The 18,964-nt window shown below is 37.8% G+C and overlaps 1 pseudogene; it reads left to right on the plus strand.

The window, feature by feature from the left end:
- Positions 1-212: 212 nt before the first annotated feature.
- Positions 213-8,894, plus strand: LOC145791443 (heat shock factor protein HSF30 pseudogene; annotated as a pseudogene).
- The last annotated feature ends 10,070 nt before the right edge of the window (positions 8,895-18,964 follow it).

Genomic DNA, 18,964 nt, shown 5'->3' on the forward strand with positions numbered 1-18,964 from the left:
GTAATTTACACTAAACAGGGCCATTACATCGGCAACGTTTCCAGAAGTAAAGGGGCCTGGATTTGTATGTAAGTTGGAGCTACAAATGGCAACACATTTCGACATTTGGTCATTCTCAGTTCAGACAACTCTCCCTCTCTCCTTTCTGAGAGTCACTGCATTAGAAACAATCAACTCATTTAGAAACTAATCCAAAACTCTCTGTGTCTCTCATGGAAACACTAAAAATCAAGCAGGAGAACATTGTAGTGATTGATGATGACATACCTAGTGGTGGTAGTGGTGGAGGTTTAATTGAGGAGGAGGAGGAGGAGGAGACAGTGAAAGTTGTGGAAGTCAAAGAAGAAGCAGGGGTATTGGTTGATGATGATTGGGTAAGTGGTGAAGGAGTAGTACTAGTAGGAGGAGGAGGAGGTGGCAGTGGTGGTGGTGGTGATTCCATGCCATGTTCACCACCAATCTCATCAGCCCCAAAACCCATGGAGGGATTGCATGAAACAGGACCATCTCCATTTCTGAAGAAGACCTTTCACATGGTGGAAGACCCTGATACTGACATCATCATTTCATGGACTGCCTCTCAGAAAAGCTTTGTAGTCTGGGATCATCACCAGTTCTCTACCAATCTCTTGCCCAAATACTTCAAGCACAACAATTTCTCAAGCTTTATCCGCCAACTTTACACTTATGTAAGTACTCCATATTCTTCCAATCCAATCTCTTCTCGTTCAAAAAAAAAAAAAACCTCTTCTCTTCTCTGCTATTAAAATTATGATCTATTTATGAAATTTGAGTGTTTATCTTCTAAATTTGCGGTTTATTCTTTGTGGGTTTTGTTGCTGTTAGTAATGGGCGCCCATGTGGCATGACCATTAAATTTGAATTTGAATCCTTATCCAAATAGGTTTTGAATTTGAAATCAAACCTATTTAGGATAACCACTCAAGATACAGATATTATCAGTTTTAACTGATATGGATAGATATAATAATATATTATATATCTGATATATGGTTATGGGTAATCAAGTGAGAAACAACGTATGATCTGTTTCTACCCATATACTGACTCTCTCCCAAAAACACAACGATCAAGTCTTTGACACTGTGGTTTGTGTGGGTGATATTCAATCTGTGATATCACTCTACTGCTGGGTTGGTTCATCAAGAAGTTTTCTGGAAGCACGTGATTTATCCAAGAAGGTTCTATCATCAAGAAGGTATGATCTGATTATTTTATCCGCTGCATATTCTGTGTTTTTAGTTTACATTGGTATCAGAGCCATTGATGGATATTTTCGTGTTTCTTTTTAATCATGTGTATATTTTTACATGTGTATGTTTACATTATATACATGAATGTTTGTAAAGAAAAAAAAATCTACTTTGATTAGATTAAGAGCATAAATATTTTTTTATGTTCATTAATGTCTTTTTTCATACCATAAATGGTTTTATTTTGAAAAAAGGAGTCCGACAGTATAAAAATCGGACCAGTCAGTACCCTGGAAGGCGGCGCGTGGAATGCACGCGCCACCACGCCGCAGCCACGCGCGCCCACGCGCTGCCACGCGCCAGACGCGCCTGCACGCGCCATCACGCGCGTGTCAGCGGTGCTGTCCACGCGCACGCCGTCCGCGCCTCGCACGCGCGCCGAGCCGCCCCTTAAGCTGACTCGCGCCGAGTTGCGCTGAGCGGCGCCGAGCCGAGCCGAGCCGTTTTTCCGGCCTGGCTTGGCTCTAAGGCTCTGTTTGTTTGTTTTTAATTCTGAATTGCGTTAATTGGCCATAATTTATTCGTTATAGCTTTGTTTTAAGCATGGTTGGTACCGTTAGACTCAGAATTAATTTTTCTACATTCTGTAAAATTTTGAAAATTTTATGAAAATAAAAAATATTTTTCCTGAAATAATAATGCATTATTTTTGCTTTAAAATGCATCTGGTGTTGCATGATTAAATTTCTGGGGCTGAATTTTTTATTGTAGACTATTGATATAGTTTACTATTTACTGGTATAGTTATAGCATTTTATCAGATTCTGGAATATTTATTTCTGATTTTATGTGTGTTTATTAGTTATTTAAAATTCCAGAAAATTCCAGAAAATACCAGAAAATTTCAGGATGATGTACTTTCTGTTATGACATAATTTAAATATTTAATACAACATATTTTTTTTAGAGTTTGTAATATGTTGTAATTAGAGGAGCATGCTTATTTATTTATTTATTTATTAGAATTCCATTATTAAATGAATATAGCATGAGTTATTTGTAAATTTACATTAAGATGCTATTGTATGGAATTTATCATGCTTTTTATATGCCATAGTCAGTGGGAGGTTATTCGGTTGAGAGAAATCTTTGTAGATTAACTCCCGAAAACCAATATTTTGCGCATAAATTAAATTAAATTTTGGATAATTGTCACCTGTGGCGCAAGAGATGATTACGAGCATAGCGGATTTTCGATCTTGCGACTTGTGTAATATTGTCACTATTTAATTTAGATTTTTGCGGCAAAATTATATTATGCTAATCAAATTAATCCCAATGCGAATTTCTCTCTAAATTGATTTAACTTATGGAAGTTAATTTAATTGACCTAGACTTAGTAGAGATGTTCAAATGTGAACAAACTAATCACATTCTTTAGATGAGCAAAAGTCTTGGAGACTTTAGGTCAAACCTTAATTGAGCCAAAGTAAGGAAACATGACTCAAAGTCGCCGTGGTTTTGGTGCCTTGTTTGGCATAATAAAAACTAATGTGTGCGCTATGGTTAGCGGCATACTACGTAGTTTTGGTTGGCGAGTTTTGGAGTTATGAAATTAGTAAGCCCTCAATAGATCAGTATATGATCTTGACTAATGAGCTGCGCGGATTGACTTTGTAATTTGATTTGTAAATAATGTTACATCATTGGATGACGTAACATTCAAGAGTCACGTCATCCTAGAAATGCGAGCTTAAATAAATTAGTCATTAAGTGTAAGACGAGTAGCCAGTATGAGCAGTGTTTTGCTCTCTACCCAATTATTGGGAGTTGGATGGAGCAAAATGTCATGCACTATAATAGTGTGCGTTGAAATATCACGTGAAGTTAAAAGATTAGCACTTAGTAGCTGCAAAATCTATTAACACTAAGTGAAAAGATTAGCGCTTAGTGGCTGCAAAATCTATTAGCATTGCCAACTTGTCTAAGTCTGGACACTTACTGTTTCCACACTTGAGTGTGAGACATGAGGAGGGGCTTCTTTGTATAATTCCTTAGCTAGGCTAACGTTTTTTTTAACAACGTTTAACACTAAGCGCAAATGTTGCGGCATAGTGATGAAAAGGTCAAGGCCGACAAGGTTGTTATGACTCTAAGAATTTGACGCATCACTTGTGAGAGCATTGTGTTGAATTAGACTGTTTAGCCTAATTCGCGCTTAAATTACTTTGGAGCTGTCATAGTTGATAGCTTATTCTCTCCTTCTTGTGGATAGTAGAATTAATTGCAAGTAACTATGAAGCGAGAAATAGATATGGCAAGATGAGTATCGTCATCTTTCAACTAGATGCAGTAAAGTGTATGGAGAATAAAATTGACTTGAAGGTGCAGGGGATTAGCACTTACTAGTTAAATTTGCGACTTAGGCGCACTTGATATCTCCATGACATCCCTTTTATGATCTAGTGAATATGACTTTGTCGTGAGTCATTACTTAGTTGGGCCTAAACCTTTAAAACTTGTCTTTGAGAACTCACACATTAAGATGATTGGAATTAGTTTATGACATTGGTCATGAACCAGTGGCTTATTATACTTAATCACATTAATGAGATGATGACACGATGGTTTGAGTAGGCCTTCTCGAGCCCACTCGCTTATGACATCCTGCTCTCATGTGAATATGTAACTTTGTTCGCAATGGGTGTGCACAAGTAAGTAGGAAAGCCGTAGAAGGTCATTTGTATTGGCGCATTTAGTCCACTATGATATTTGTGACTAGATATGTGTGAGGGTATGATAGCTAAGCCTCAATCTCGACACATTTATAAATTACGATACGCATCTGAGTCAAGACTATTTGATCTCCCATAAGTCAAAAGTTTTGAGATGATTTTTGACATTGCACATATGAGGTTGAAATCAATTAGATAACAGCTTTCATGCTTTTAGTTTTGACCAAGGTGGCGAATATCTATTTGAGTTATTTTTTTTAGAAAACTCTGTGAAGAGAGATGGGTGCTTAGAAAATTGATTATTCCTAGTACTCAACAACACAATTGTGTAGTAGAGATAAGGAATTAAATATTGTTAATGATAGGTGGATAATGGCGCAAAATATTTCCCAATTGGAAATTGCACTAGTTTGTTGCCTATATCCCTAACTAAGTGCCCTCCATATCAAATTTTACACTCCTTTTAAGTAATGGGTTAGCGAAGAGCCATCTATGGGCGATCTGTAACCGTTAAGCAGCTTATCTTTATTTTACTTCTCATAAGATTGCGAAGTTCAGACCTAGGGTTCTATAGCGCATTATTGTATGCTGTCTTGTAAACACAAAGGGTCATGTGGCGCATTATTGTATGCGGTCATGCAAACCCTCCGGGTCATGTGCATATAGGTAAGCAGCTTTGTGGTAGTGTAACTAAGTCACATAAAGTTTTATTAGTAAAGGTGACGTGAATAGAGTTTTTGGAACTCTATAACATGGAGAATTCCAAGCATAGCGCTCTATGTAGCCTAGTTGAGAATGAAAAGAAATTTCTAATATCCTAGGGACAGTGGGAGCGATGTGCCTACTAATGGATTACTCCATTAGAGCAGAATACTCTACATTCTTAGTTGCGTGGTAGCAAATGTGAAAATTTTCCACGTCATCACTGGGTGATTGAGAGGGAAACATTCATGATTGCTCCGCAAGATGATAAAGAGCCTAGGATAATGCCAAAGGCTCTAGTCCCCTGTTTTTAGAAAGTGGATCAATGTTGCGCAGTTTAAGACAAAGTCTTTGAGGATTAACCTTTTTTATAATTTGGTTGACTTTCCATTTTGACGCAAAACTGTTATCAAGTTATGCGTAATTTGGATAGTCATTGTTGAGGCATAAGGCTCACTAGATACCGAATGGTCGCACTATTGAGGAAAGTGTAGACCATGAGAAGACTTCCTCCTGGGGAGTGAGGTTATTTTGACTTAGGCTATGATTGACATAAGTTCGGAACATTGATTTGTGGACATTGTGACCCGTTTTTTCATTAGAGAATTGGATAAGTAGATCCGTAAGGATTTACCTTCTGCTTTTATGGTGAAAAGTTAGGAGCGCAAAAAGGTTGCTGGTTCCAATAAATCTTTTACAACCTAAAGCAGTTATCCAAACAGTGGTTCTTAGATTTCGTCAAGCCATGATAGGCCAACGATGATCAATGAAGACCACTGAGGCATGATCAATGGTCCAAAAGAAGTTTTTCCTTAAATAGTCATTATGAGCCAGGAATTTATAAGGTTGTCGCCACCTGGGGTGGGCAGTCCTCTATTTTAGATATGATGGACATGGGTGATGTAATTTATATGCTCGGATGTACGATCCTTAGGGATTGTTTTAGGAAAATTCTCGGTTTGTCTTCAATGACTTACATAGAGAATATCCTAGAATGATTCTAGATGCAAAATTGCAAATCCATTGACTTACCTATCGGTAAAAGCCAGAGCCTTAGCTATTAAGTGAATCCTCGGATTGTCTTTGGGAGAAACAGGTGACCTATATTCCTTGATCTTTTCTTTGTTGTGGGAGCCTAAAGTACGCTATGTGGGCGTATTCAGCATGATAAGTGTTATCCTTGGTAAATGGTTAACGGAGTTGTTTAGACATTGACCTTGCTCATTAGACTGTGGATAAAATGCTTTACTAGTAGTATATTAATTTGCTTATTGTAAGATTCAATGCGCTAGTTGGGCGCACTAAGAATGAACGCAAATTGGTCACCAAAATATCTTTAGAGAGGTTATTGCGCAAGAGGTAGTGATCTTAAATTACTTCATGTGAGGCGCACATGGTGGATTCCATTGTACATACTTATCGCAAGAGGTGCTGATAAGGCTTATGTTTGGAATCTATAATTGCACAAGCTGTGTTTTTTTTAAAATCGATCACTTATTTTGAGATAATGGGATGTTGACACTATTATGGTTTGTATCATAATGATTAGCAGGTGATGATGTCAGCAGGCAAGATTGGCTCACTCACACGAGCAATTGCCCTTGGTGCTTGGGAGCGAGCAAGGATGAGACTGGTGGTTTATTTTTATTCGGAGCCAAGAGAGGCTTAAATCATCCACTATGTATGTCGCCTTGGTTATAACCAAGATAAGGTCGTGTTAAGGACCAAACATGGATGTTAGTACCCACTTTCCATGTTGTGCCTGTTATGATTAGCCAGATGCGAGATCTCATTTGGTGCCTAGAAGGCGAGCAAATAGAGAATTCGGGTTAGGCGCTAGAAAGCGACTAGACTAATATCTGTACGGTGTATCGAGTATGACGTCACTCTTTATGGAAGAGTTACTCCACCGTAACATGTATTCATACTATATGTGCTTATCGACCCGTTAGCGAGGTGAAAGAATGGATCCCTGCTTCTTCACCGTGTGAGTCCTAAAAGTCATTTTTCCCTAAATGACTTCACTTTGTGCCTTTTGTGACCTTTGACTATGTCATAAGATGAGGAGTTGATGTTCAGCTACTTTGGTATGTTGCCTGCGGTCATGTATGATTCGGCTTTAAGGGACATTACTGGGAAAGCGGTCAATTTCAAATTGAATGATATGAGGGTGAAGGGAAGATCATCTAGTTCTACATCTCTGCTCTATATTCACTGTCGACAACTCACATCGCTCTTTATAGGATGCTGATTGGGTGTGAATATAATGCGGGACCTAGGAGAGTCAAACACGCTCTTTGAGGGATTAGAGATGTTTTTTGGACTGATGTAGCTAGATGGGTCTGGGTACATGAGACACTATTTCTGTTCTTTTTGGGTTGATGTCTCTGTGCTGACTCATATTGAGTTTCTAGTATAGAGCTCCCACTTGCAGGTGTTCTCAGCGGTCGCACGGTGCATTGGCTAGTATGAGATTGTTCGTTTTTTGGGGAGATTGAGATAGAGATGTGGCAGTGTCATGCCAACTCATGTGCGAGTGGGAGATGTTAGTAATGGGCGCCCATGTGGCATGACCATTAAATTTGAATTTGAATCCTTATCCAAATAGGTTTTGAATTTGAAATCAAACCTATTTAGGATAACCACTCAAGATACAGATATTATCAGTTTTAACTGATATGGATAGATATAATAATATATTATATATCTGATATATGGTTATGGGTAATCAAATGAGAAACAACGTATGATCTGTTTCTACCCATATACTGACTCTCTCCCAAAAACACAACGATCAAGTCTTTGACACTGTGGTTTGTGTGGGTGATATTCAATCTGTGATATCACTCTACTGCTGGGTTGGTTCATCAAGAAGTTTTCTGGAAGCACGTGATTTATCCAAGAAGGTTCTATCATCAAGAAGGTATGATCTGATTATTTTATCCGCTGCATATTCTGTGTTTTTAGTTTACAGTTGCTATAGCTATTTCTAAAGGTCTCTGTTTGGTTGATGGCTAATTGAACCCTTTTTTTTTTCAAATTTTATTTATTGGATTTGTGTATTTATTGAAGGGTAAATTACACCAAGAAATATTTTTTCCTTACACTTTTGCAACGTAGTCCCAGTGTTGGTAACATTTTGAAAAAAAAAATTAAAAATTTGTGTAAAACTAGATAGTTTATTTTAAATTTTATTTTGGTGGTTCTAATTTTAACGCATGGTCTTTTTCTATTTTAATGGTAAAAGTGACGGAGGGAATTACGACGGTAAGTGACGGAGGATCATATTTTAATAAAATATTAAAATTAAAAGTGCAGATTGAAATTGAAATTACAAGATTACGGACTAAAGTAACAATTCACTTATATGTGCAATTTATTGTTTGTGGGATTTCCTGCTAATTGCTAATTATGTGTTTTTTTTTTTTTTTTGGTATAAAGGGTTTTAAGAGAATTGATTCAGACAGATGGGAATTTTGCCAATGAAGCGTTCGAAGGAGGGAAAAAACATTTGTTGAAAAACATAAAGAGGAGAAAACATAACCGCCAAAATGTGCAGCAACAAGGAGTCATGAGACCCTGTCTCAATTCAGCCAATTTCGGAATCGAGACTGAGCTTGAAAAACTAAGGAATGATAGGATGAAAATGAAAATGGAAATCATGAAACTGAAACAACAACAAGAGAACATAGAGAGTCACTTGGCTGCGGTTAAGGAGCGAATAGGAAAAACCGAGAATAAGCAACAAGATATACTGATATTCATGGCCAAAGCATTCTCGAACCCAGCCTTTTTCCATCAATTCATCCATCCTATGAGGCCAAAAAAAGAACTGTGCAATGGCCAAATTGCGAAGAAACGGAGATTGGCAGCTGCCCCACAAAGCAATGAGGACCAAGTAACAAATAAGAATCAGGAGGAGTTGACAACCAATGATTCGGAAGTGGAAAAACTATTCGCTGCTTCGTTGGACGTTGAAAGTAGTCCGAGTCAGGACCAAAAGATTAATGCATCTCCTGGACCGATGAGTCCGGATTTGAGCTATGAGGATTATATCTTGTGGGAGAAACTATTGGAGGATGAAGTGATTTGTGAGAATGGATCAGCTCAAGTTGAAGTAGAGTTGGTTCAACACCAATCCAAGATTGTTCTTCAATTGGAGAATTTGATAGCCAAGCCACCCGATTGGGGTTGTTATGTGAAGGACTTGGTGGAGCAAGTGAGTTGTCTTGAATCAAAGTAGTAATGTCAATGGTATGATCTTCTTCTTTTCCATTCTTCTATTTCAAGTTGTTTTCTTGTCATTTTTGTTATACAAACTATATTTGACACTTTTAACTCTTCCAATTTGACCAACTATTGTTTAAGTCTAACTTTAATTTGGTCCTTTTGTTCAAATTAGATATTGAAATTAACGATTTTTTGATATTTGTTAGCCTCTTGAGAGGTATACATGCACAAAATTAACAGGAAATTGGATGGAGTAACAAAATTGAAACTGGACTTTTAAGTATAAGGATCAAATTTTAAATTAAAATACGAAAAATCAAAAGTAAAATTTCAGTCAAATTAAAGGGCTGAAAAATTTAATTTACTCTTAAATTACAAATCACTTGCCTCTTGACACACGCAAATAGCTGTGCAAGTAATAATGTGTGTGTTACTCTCAAAAAAGAGATGAAATTTTTAGAAATCACCTTTGAATTTGAAAGTTGTGAGCAATTTCACACCATTACCCTTCAAAAAATATGGAAGAATTCATTTAAATGCTAAAAAAAATCACTTAATGGACAATCTTGGAAAAGAAAAAAAAACTTTACTCAACTTTACTTTTTGGCTGTTTCATTTACAGTATAGTATAGATGTTTACATATCTCATTGTGTTTGGTATGACAGTGTTGCATTTATAGGGCTTCTTTTTCTACAACAAGTAGAGAGGAGAGTGGGAGGTGTAGAATGGATCCTCTAGATTGACCTTTGTTTTTCTTTGGCAAAGAAGTTACACTAGTGAATTATCAAAGGAGGTGTTTCTTTCTCTTTTGTTGCCACCAATGTTCTATTCTCACTATGGTGTTCTTTTTTTTTTTTTTTTGAAAAAAAAAAAAAAAAACTTATAAATATAGGATTTGCTCTTCTGGCCATGTACAAATTAGTGTTGCTATGCAAGCTATGACACAAGTTGTTCTTAACTTGTTACTTTTTACAACAAATATATTGATGTAAATATGCATATATATTAGGTTCAATTCATGATTTTTGAAGTTACAATGTGGATGAATTCTTTACATTTCTGTTATAACATTTACTTACTAATTTTGCTCCTAACTAGAGGAACAAGATAGACATGGATGGATGCTTTACTCATGTAAACTACTAGAAAAGAGAGGACTTAACGCCCCTCCCCCCCCCCCTCTTCTTTTATTTTTTTACAAAAATATTAAATAAAACTCTAGACTCCTGTCATGGGTTTTCTCAAATTCCACCAGATCATTGTTTTAAGGCTTTGGCAACCTACCTGACATGAATATTGAGCATGTGAGATGTTACTGGCCAAAATAATAATAACAAATCACCTCATGATTTTTAACGGATAAGGAGCAAATTATATATAATTAACCTTTCATTAATATTCTTTTATTGTATAAAAGATGATATATATATATATATTTATAAATTTAAAATTTTGAATTTAGGGAATATGACATGTATAAATGAATTGGAACAAATAAGTTTATACCTTAATGGCTACATCTTTCTAAGTCAATTCTTGGGTATAACAAAAGTGAGTTAAACTCAATACATAGAAAGTCTAAGGCTTGTACAAAAATAATTACACAAAAGAAACAAAAAAAAAAACTCGCGACTCCAAGTCCTTTTAAGTTACGTCCTTGGTGGAGGTATATCATGAGCACCTAAAATTTGTTTTTCACGTAGGGTGAGCTAAAGCCTAGTAGAAGTACTTAAACACAATGTATGGAGATTAACAAAGTCGTATGGTGAATGTATATGCATGTCATTTGCCAAATATTCTACTTTCTCTTTCAAAATAATGCAATGTCTCAGTTATATGTATATCAATTCAAAAAATAATACTTTTTAAATCAGAAAACAGGGCAGTGAATACAAAACACTAGAATCTCTAAGTATATGTTTGCTAGTAGACTATACAAGCACTACCAAAGTCATTTTATTGGTACTAACTTGAAGGATTGGCACCTAACTGCGCAGGTTTTTGGACTTTTACCAAAGAGACACAAGCTAACAATATAAACCACAACCACACCCCCTAACTAGATTCACCAAGGTATACTCTCCTTTTTCTCAAACAATATATTTTCGATGTTTAAGTATGAAACAATGCTCAATGCAAGATGTATGAGCAATTAGTTTCAATTAATTTAATCCTCATGCAATTTCTACAATAATCAAAGTTATCCTCCACTGATAGCCCAAAACAGATATCTCTACTCAACAGATAAATTTTCAACAACAGGTATAATCTCATAAATTTCAAAATGGAAGTGATAATATATATCCAACTCCACTCTCATCATCAACAGATGCATTCATCTTATCTTTTCAAACCCAACATCTTTTCATTTTCTTTTATAAATCAAACATTAATGAATTTTCAATAAAACATCTTTTACTTTCAAAAGCACATTTAAGGAAGGAATTTCTAACATTTCAATACATACTACAAAAAAAAACACATTTGGAGACTAAATTTTTAGTCGCCAAAAGTCGGGTTTTGAGTTTTCTCGACTAAATTTTTTAGTCGCCGGCTTGGTCGCTGGAAAACTGTCGCGAAAGGTATTGGCGGCTAACAAACTTTTAGTCGCCAAAAACCAAGTCTGCTGCGACTAAATTTTTCGTTGCCAAAGCTCATTTATATTTTTTAAATTATACATTTAGCGACTAAATTTTTAGTCACCAATAGTGAATTATTTTTTTTTAATTTATACATTTGCCGACTATTTTTTTCGCCGCCAATACTGAAGCTTTTGGCGACCACCCGTTTTAGTCGCCAAAAGGTTAAATCAGAAAAAAAAGTAACCCTCTGCTCTTCTCAAGTTTTGAACCACCAACTTTCCACTTTCTAACCCTTTAGCAACACACTCTCTCCACTATGCTACAATAGCACCACATGAATATGTATGCAAAATATATTATTTATATACTATATTGACCCGTATAAATATTAAACTATATATAAACATAATTATTTTTATTCAATATAATTTATGTAAAAAATAAATTATTTATTAAAAAAAAGGAAGCCACTTTTGGCGACTAATTTTTTTTTAGTCGCCAAAAACCTTAGTTTTGGCTACTACCCAATAATTTAGTCGCAAAAAAAATTAATTTCCGCCTAAAAATAACCACTTTCGGCGACTAAACTGATTTTTAGTCGCCAAAATCGTCACTTTTGCCGACTAAACTCAATTTTAGTCGCCAATTGTCCACTTTTAGCTACTAAATTTTTTTTAGTAGCCAAAAACCTTTACTTTTGGCTACAACATTTTTTTTTTTGTCGGTAAAACACCTATAATCGGCGACCAAACCATTTTTTAGTCGCCAAAACCTATACCTTTGGCTACTAATTTTTTTTAGTCACCAAAAACCTTCACTTTTGGCTACTAAAATTGTTTTAGTCGCTAAAACCCATGTAATCAGCGACTAATCTGATTTTTAGTCGCCAATAAGTATACATTTGGCTACTAAACTGTTTTAGTCGCCAAAAGTCTTCACTTTTGGCTACTAATTCAATTTTAGTCGCCAGTTGTCCTACTTTCAGCGACGAAATTTACATTTTTGGTTGCCAAAACTGCTTTTTGTTGTAGTAACAACTCAACAATATTCACAGTCCCACAACATTTCTCAAGAACTCATTTGAAAATTCCTCTTTTGCATTTCAAAAATCAAACCCTAAATCAAAACCCCCATCTCCTAAATCCCAATACTTAACGAGGAGCACATAACTAAGTTTAGAATCATACTAAAAGGTTGAAGAAATCTCTACCTCAAGTTTAGAAGAAGAAGAGAGCAAGCCCTAACTTGAGATGAAGTCAAAATGAAAGTTTTCATCGATTAATATGTTCTACTTAACGAGCTCTACCTTTTTCTCTAAAGCACAACAGCGGCGAAATCAACAGATTTAGGTGTATTTGAGGTGTTTTGGCAAGAACTAGAGAGAGAGAGAGATAGATAGATAGAGAGAGAGAGAGTGAAGAAATTAGGTTTAGAAACGTTTTAGAGAGAGAGGAATGAAAAAGTGACTAAAAATTGGTTTTCCTTGATCTGATATATGCGCGGACCACTTGAGCGACCAAACCACCGCTCGAGTATCAAACACAAATAATTGACACCGCTCGAGCACACAATGATCCCCTCTCAGAAGTTTTGCAAACTGCAGAAGATTGCACGAGTGAAGAAATGATTGCTCGAGCGAAGATCACCCTACTCCCAGAAGTTTTACAAACCTGTAAAAATATTGGGAGATCTCAAAAACTGCTCGAGAGACCAAAGCACCATTTGAGCGAACAAAGAAGGAAATGGATAATAACTCTTTTGAAAAATTAACTCCCAACCTGTTCCAAACACAACCAACATCTCCAAACAATCAAACTCAACTATAATAAGATGAAAATGGTATAAACAACAATTAAAGATACAAAATTCTGAATCTAAAAACATGGAAAGGGTCGGGTCTAAAACGGAACCGTCATGATCTTCCCCCTTAAGAAATTTCGTTCCGAAAATTTAAATCAATACAATCACACAATAGCCCAATTGCAATAATAACTTATGCAAGCAAGAATGGTACAACATAGCCAAAACCAAACCAAACCAAGCCTTGAGTCCTATCAAATGGGGTCGGCTGCTTAAATCATTCTTCTCTATGCACCCAAATCAAAGGCCATTTCATTAGTCAAATTAAGTGGATTCATATCTTTATTTACTACGATAGCCAACGTCGATCTAGGTCTACCTCGTCCCCTAACACTTCCATCTACTGTCACTGTATTGCATTTCTTTACTACCGTCTCTGTTGGTCTCCATTGAATATGACCAAACCATCTCAATCTATTCTATCTCAACTTATCTTCTATCGGTGCTACTTCTACCCATTCCTAAATATACTCATTCCTAATTCTGTCTTTTCTAGTCTTGTCACACATCCACCTTAGCATCCTCATCTTAGCAACGCTCATCTTATCTATATGTTATTTCTTGGTTGCCCAACGCTCCATCCCATACAACATCGATGGTCTAATAACCATTTTATAGAACTTTTCTTTTAGTCTAGTGGATGCTCATTTATTGCATAGTACCCCAGACGCACTTCTCCACTTAAGCTACCCTACCTTAATTCCATGGACCACATCCGCATCAATCTCCCATGCCGTTGTGATAATCGACCCTAAATAGCGAAAATGTTCACTCTTAGGTAGTTCTTGGTTTTCAATCTTCACTTCTCCTCTGCTTCCATTACTATTGTTACTAAATTTACACTCCATGTATTCTGTCTTAGTTCTGTTTATCTGAAATCCTTTAGATTCAAGTGCTTCTCTCCAAATCTCTAACTTTATGTTAACTCTTTCTCTAGTCTTATACATTAACACAATATCATCTGCAAAAAGCATACACCATGGCACATCATTTTGAATAATTCTCGTCAACTCATCCATAACTAAAGCAAAAAGATAAGGACTTAAGGTAGATTCTTAGTAATTAGAAATTCATTTGTCTCTCCAGCAGGCGATTTAATAGTGGTGACCACCCATTCATACATGTCCCTAATCACATCAATATAACCTTTTATCACCCATTTCTTCTCTAACACCCATCGGATTATATTCCAAGGCACTCTATCATATAATTTTTCAAGATCAATAAACACCATATGAATGTCTCTTTTATTTTCTCTGTAATTTTCTATTACTCTTCTCGAAAGATAGATCGCTTTCATTGTTGACCTACTAAGCATAACCCAAATTGATTCTCTAACACCTCTATTATATCTTGCAATTAATGTTTTATCACCCTCTCCCATACTTTCATTATATGACACATTAGCTTGATTCCTCTATAGTTGTTGCAATTCTGGACATCTTTTTTATTCTCATAGATTGGCACTAAAATACTTTTTCTCCACTCATCTAGCATGTTCCTAGTCAACAAAATCTTGCTAAACAACTTAGTCAACCAAGAAACCCCCTCCTTACCCAAACACTTCTAAACTTTAATAGGGATATCATCGGGTCCTAAAGCCTTATTCGATTTCATCTTCTTAAGTGAAATATCCACTTCAAAGTTCCTTATCATGCGATAGAACCTACAGTTTTGGTTTTCCTTAATACTACACCACAAGAAATTGCATTTTTCGCAACACAACTAAAAGGGAAAATTCGTCGGCAAAGAGTTTTGTCGACACACAAAGCTACGGTGGCAACTCGTAGGCAAAAGTGAGTCGGCAAAAGTTTTTGCCGATGAAATTATCATTGCGTTGGTAAAAGTAATGCCTTTAGCGACGAACATAGTCGTTGATAAAAGCCTTTATCGATCGTCGGCAATTTACCTTGCGTCGGTAAAAGTCATTCAAATATGATGATTGCGTGGCACTTTTCGCGACACAAATTTGCATGGGCAAAAAATATACTGTAGACACCCCATTTTTGACCGACCTTAAGACTTAGACATCACCAGTTGAGCACTCGGTGATACTACATATTATGCTCATTTAGAAGTCTCAGAGTCGCGGCCGTGAGCCCTGCCTCCGGACTTCCGAACCCTCTTCTGTGCCTTGCCTCGGTTTGCGAACTAGGCTCAGTTTTCTCTGTTTCTTTTCCTGAGGGGAGGTAGAGGTCCCGTAGACCATCTCTCAGTGGCCGTGGGCTACATTTTGTGGCTATAGGCCATTTTGCCCATTTCGGAGCCCAATTCCCGGTTTTTCGGAGCCGTTGGCCATGTGCCTCGGTTCGGGGCCGCTCAACCACCTCCATTTGCTTCGGTTTTTGACGTGCATCCAATTTGCTCCCTTTTGAGGGACACTGAGGTCTGAGAGACCGACTTCATGGTCGAACACCACTTTCGGTGCCTAACAGTCAATTTTCGGGGCCTCGGGCTGCGCGTTTCGGCCCCCGAACCTTCATTTTGCATCGGTTTGGGCTCATTTTTGGTGGAGACCTTATTTTCACTGTTAGAAAGCTTGTAGGAGGGTGGGAGGCCAGCAATTTTGCTGAAAAGCCAACTTCTTTTTGGTCAAAAGTGGTTCAGCATGAATCCGGGAAGGAGAAAAATCTGCGCGGCTTCACCGAAACGGGCGTAACTCTTTGCACTAGAGGAATTAAGATATGAGGCCACCACCATTGGAAATCTTACTTCCGGGGCTTCATTTTGCACTCAAGAATCTCCTAAGTCCAAGTCCGGGGGGGGGGAGATGTGGTTGGTTGAAGTTCGGTTGGACCGAATCTGCGCGGCTTCACGGAAAAGGGCATAACTTTTTCTACAGGAGGAATTTGAATGCAAGGTTTGCGCCATTGGAAAGCTAACTTCTGGGGCTTCATCCTAGGAGGTGGCCGGCCACTTTTTCCCTTTTAACCTGGCCGGCCGGCCACTTTTTCTGACCGGCCGGCCACTTACCTGGTGGATGACTTTTTCCCCCCTTTTAAACTGGCCGGCCATTTTTGCCCCTGTGAGTGCATTCCAGCCATGTATTTGTTTTTACACTACACCCATGTCCGAGGGTTTGGCCATTTTGGGGGGAAACTTGATTTGTTTTCCCGCCCCTTTTTTTCCCCCCTCTTTTCCACCCCTTTTTCTTATATATACAGCCCCTCCCCTTCAGATTTTAGGGTTACAAAAAAATCCATTAAGCCTCTTGCATTATATCCCCTCTCCTTCTCTCATTTCTACCCTAAAACACCCAAGTTTCATCCCCTTTTCTTCACTACCACCTAACACCACCACCACCACTCCATTTCCAGCAGCAAGGAGGGCTTCTCAGAGGCTAAAGGTGCTGCAACTTGGTCCAAGAAGCAACCAAAGATTGGTCTACAAGGGTGAGTTGCCATTTCCTTCTTTTTAGCTCATTTTTTGCAACATTTCTTAGTCTCTCTTTCTTTTTGCTTTGAGCTCCGGCCATAACTGAAAGTGGTCATTTTTTGAGCTTATTTTCACCTTTCATTAAGGATTTTTCTCTGTTTGAGTTTTCTTTTTGGCACTTGCCTCAATACCCCTTTATATACCATCATTCTTGCATGATATTTTTGGCCTATATGTGATCTGTTTTGGAGCATGATGCAAACTTTAAATAGGCTTATCTTGAGTCCCTATTCAACATTGAAGAAGGGCTCAACACTGTTTGGGACCTCCATGCTATGCTTGCCTTTATATTCTCTTTTGGGTCCCATTTTTGCATGCCTTGGCAGCCCCTGATGTTGCTGTTTTTGGACTTTGGTCCGAACTAAAAATAGCCATATTTTGACCCCCTTGTCATGTTTCATTAAGGGTCTTTGGCTTTTTTATGAATGTTTTGTATACTTGCTTCTTTGGCCACGGTTTGGCCCATTTTGTTGCATAAGAGCTTAGCCATATCTATGTTTGTTTTTGGGGTTTTTACAGTTCTGTAAATATGCATATTTTTGGTCCCTCTTCAGTGTTGTAGAAGGGCATTTTTCAGTTTGGGCTTTGTATCTACCACTTGCTTCTTTGGCCACCTTTTGGCCCATTTTCTTGCATAAGAGCTTAGCCATATCTATGTTTGTTTTTGGGGTTTTTATAGTTCTTTAAAGTGGCTTATTTTGGGCCCCTCTTCAATGTTGTTGAAGGGCCTAACTTGTTTGGGGTCAGCAGCTGTGAGTTGCTTCATAACCTCATATTTAGGGCCATTTTTGCATACTAGTTTTGCCCTATTTATGTTTGCTGTTTGGCCATGATTTGAACTGGAAAAATGCTTATTTTGGGGCTGCCTTGCTACTGTCTATTCATTGCATGTCCATATTGTGCATGTTTGGTATAGCTATAGGCCATTTCGGGTGCCAAAATTCATGTTTCGGGACTATTCCATGCATCGGGTGTACTTTCGCCTCATTTCAGGGCTGTTTTCCCCCACATTTCAGTGCTGAAATTCCATTAGCATGTTTGCATATCATTTTCCATGCCATTGCATTGCATATGCCATTGCCTCGATTTGCGTGCCCGTGTGCACGCATTTCGAGGCGCTTCATTTTCATCCATCGGCCTCTTATGTGAGTGTGGCTGAGGCTCTCTCATGTTAGTATAAGTCCATGTTGCATTCTATATGCCATTTTAGCCATATTGCATTGCATATGCCATTGCCTCGGTTTGCGTGCCCGTGTGCACGCATCTCGAGGCATCTCATTTTCACAACATAGTGCATACTAGGCTGTATCTTAGTTTCATTCATGCATGTCATGCATATCGCATTGCGTTCGGAATAGGAGTTAGCCCGGGCGCGGGAAATGAGGTGCGTTTCGTACTCCGAGTGACGGAACGCGTCTCAATTCCCCAGTCACCGACACTTCGGATCATCCATGATGGAGTTAGGTTTTGTTGTGTTTATACATGCATTCATTCTATATTGAATTGCACAATTCGACTCCTCGGCCAGCATGCATCGATATGCGTGATTGGTGGCACGAGGATCGAGGCATGCATACATTTGTGAAAATACATTGCCATGCCCCCATCTTGCTCTCTGTTGCAGCAAAATGAAGAATTAGCGACCTTTTGGAGCTTGGCACGCATTTCAAGAAAAGGTGTAAAAAGAGGCTAATTGGGGCATCGTCATGGATTTCCGCGCAAAGGCAACCCGGGCATGCATCATTCATCAATCCGGAGCGGAGTCAAGGCAGTCCCTGGCTTGCATGCCAGTTTACAGTTTTCTTAATTAATTTGTTAATTAATTAGGAATTTGTACAATATTTGGACTGTAATATTCTTTTACTCGGGACTGTATATTTATTCGGACCCTCTGCGCGAGGGCACAACTGTAATAAGTGTGCGTGTGTGTGTTGTATATCTTCCAACCCCACGTCTTTCTCCCTTTTATTTATCCGCTTTTGATGGTTAGAGTAAGGCATATTTCAATTAGCATACAGTATGATAGCATGTTTGCCTTCATTCATCTGTTTTGCATGCACCGGGCTCGGCGCATCATACTAACTACATTGTACTTTCAATTCCAAATTGAATACATGTTAGCTGTTGCATCTCATATGCCATGTTTAGAATAGCCGAGCCTGCTATAGTTGCATTTTGCATGTGTTGCATTAGGCATTTCTGTAT

The sequence above is a fragment of the Camellia sinensis genome, chromosome 5 (assembly GCF_055761805.1).
Source record: "Camellia sinensis isolate YWXY chromosome 5, ASM5576180v1, whole genome shotgun sequence".
Classification (NCBI taxonomy): domain Eukaryota; kingdom Viridiplantae; phylum Streptophyta; class Magnoliopsida; order Ericales; family Theaceae; genus Camellia; species Camellia sinensis.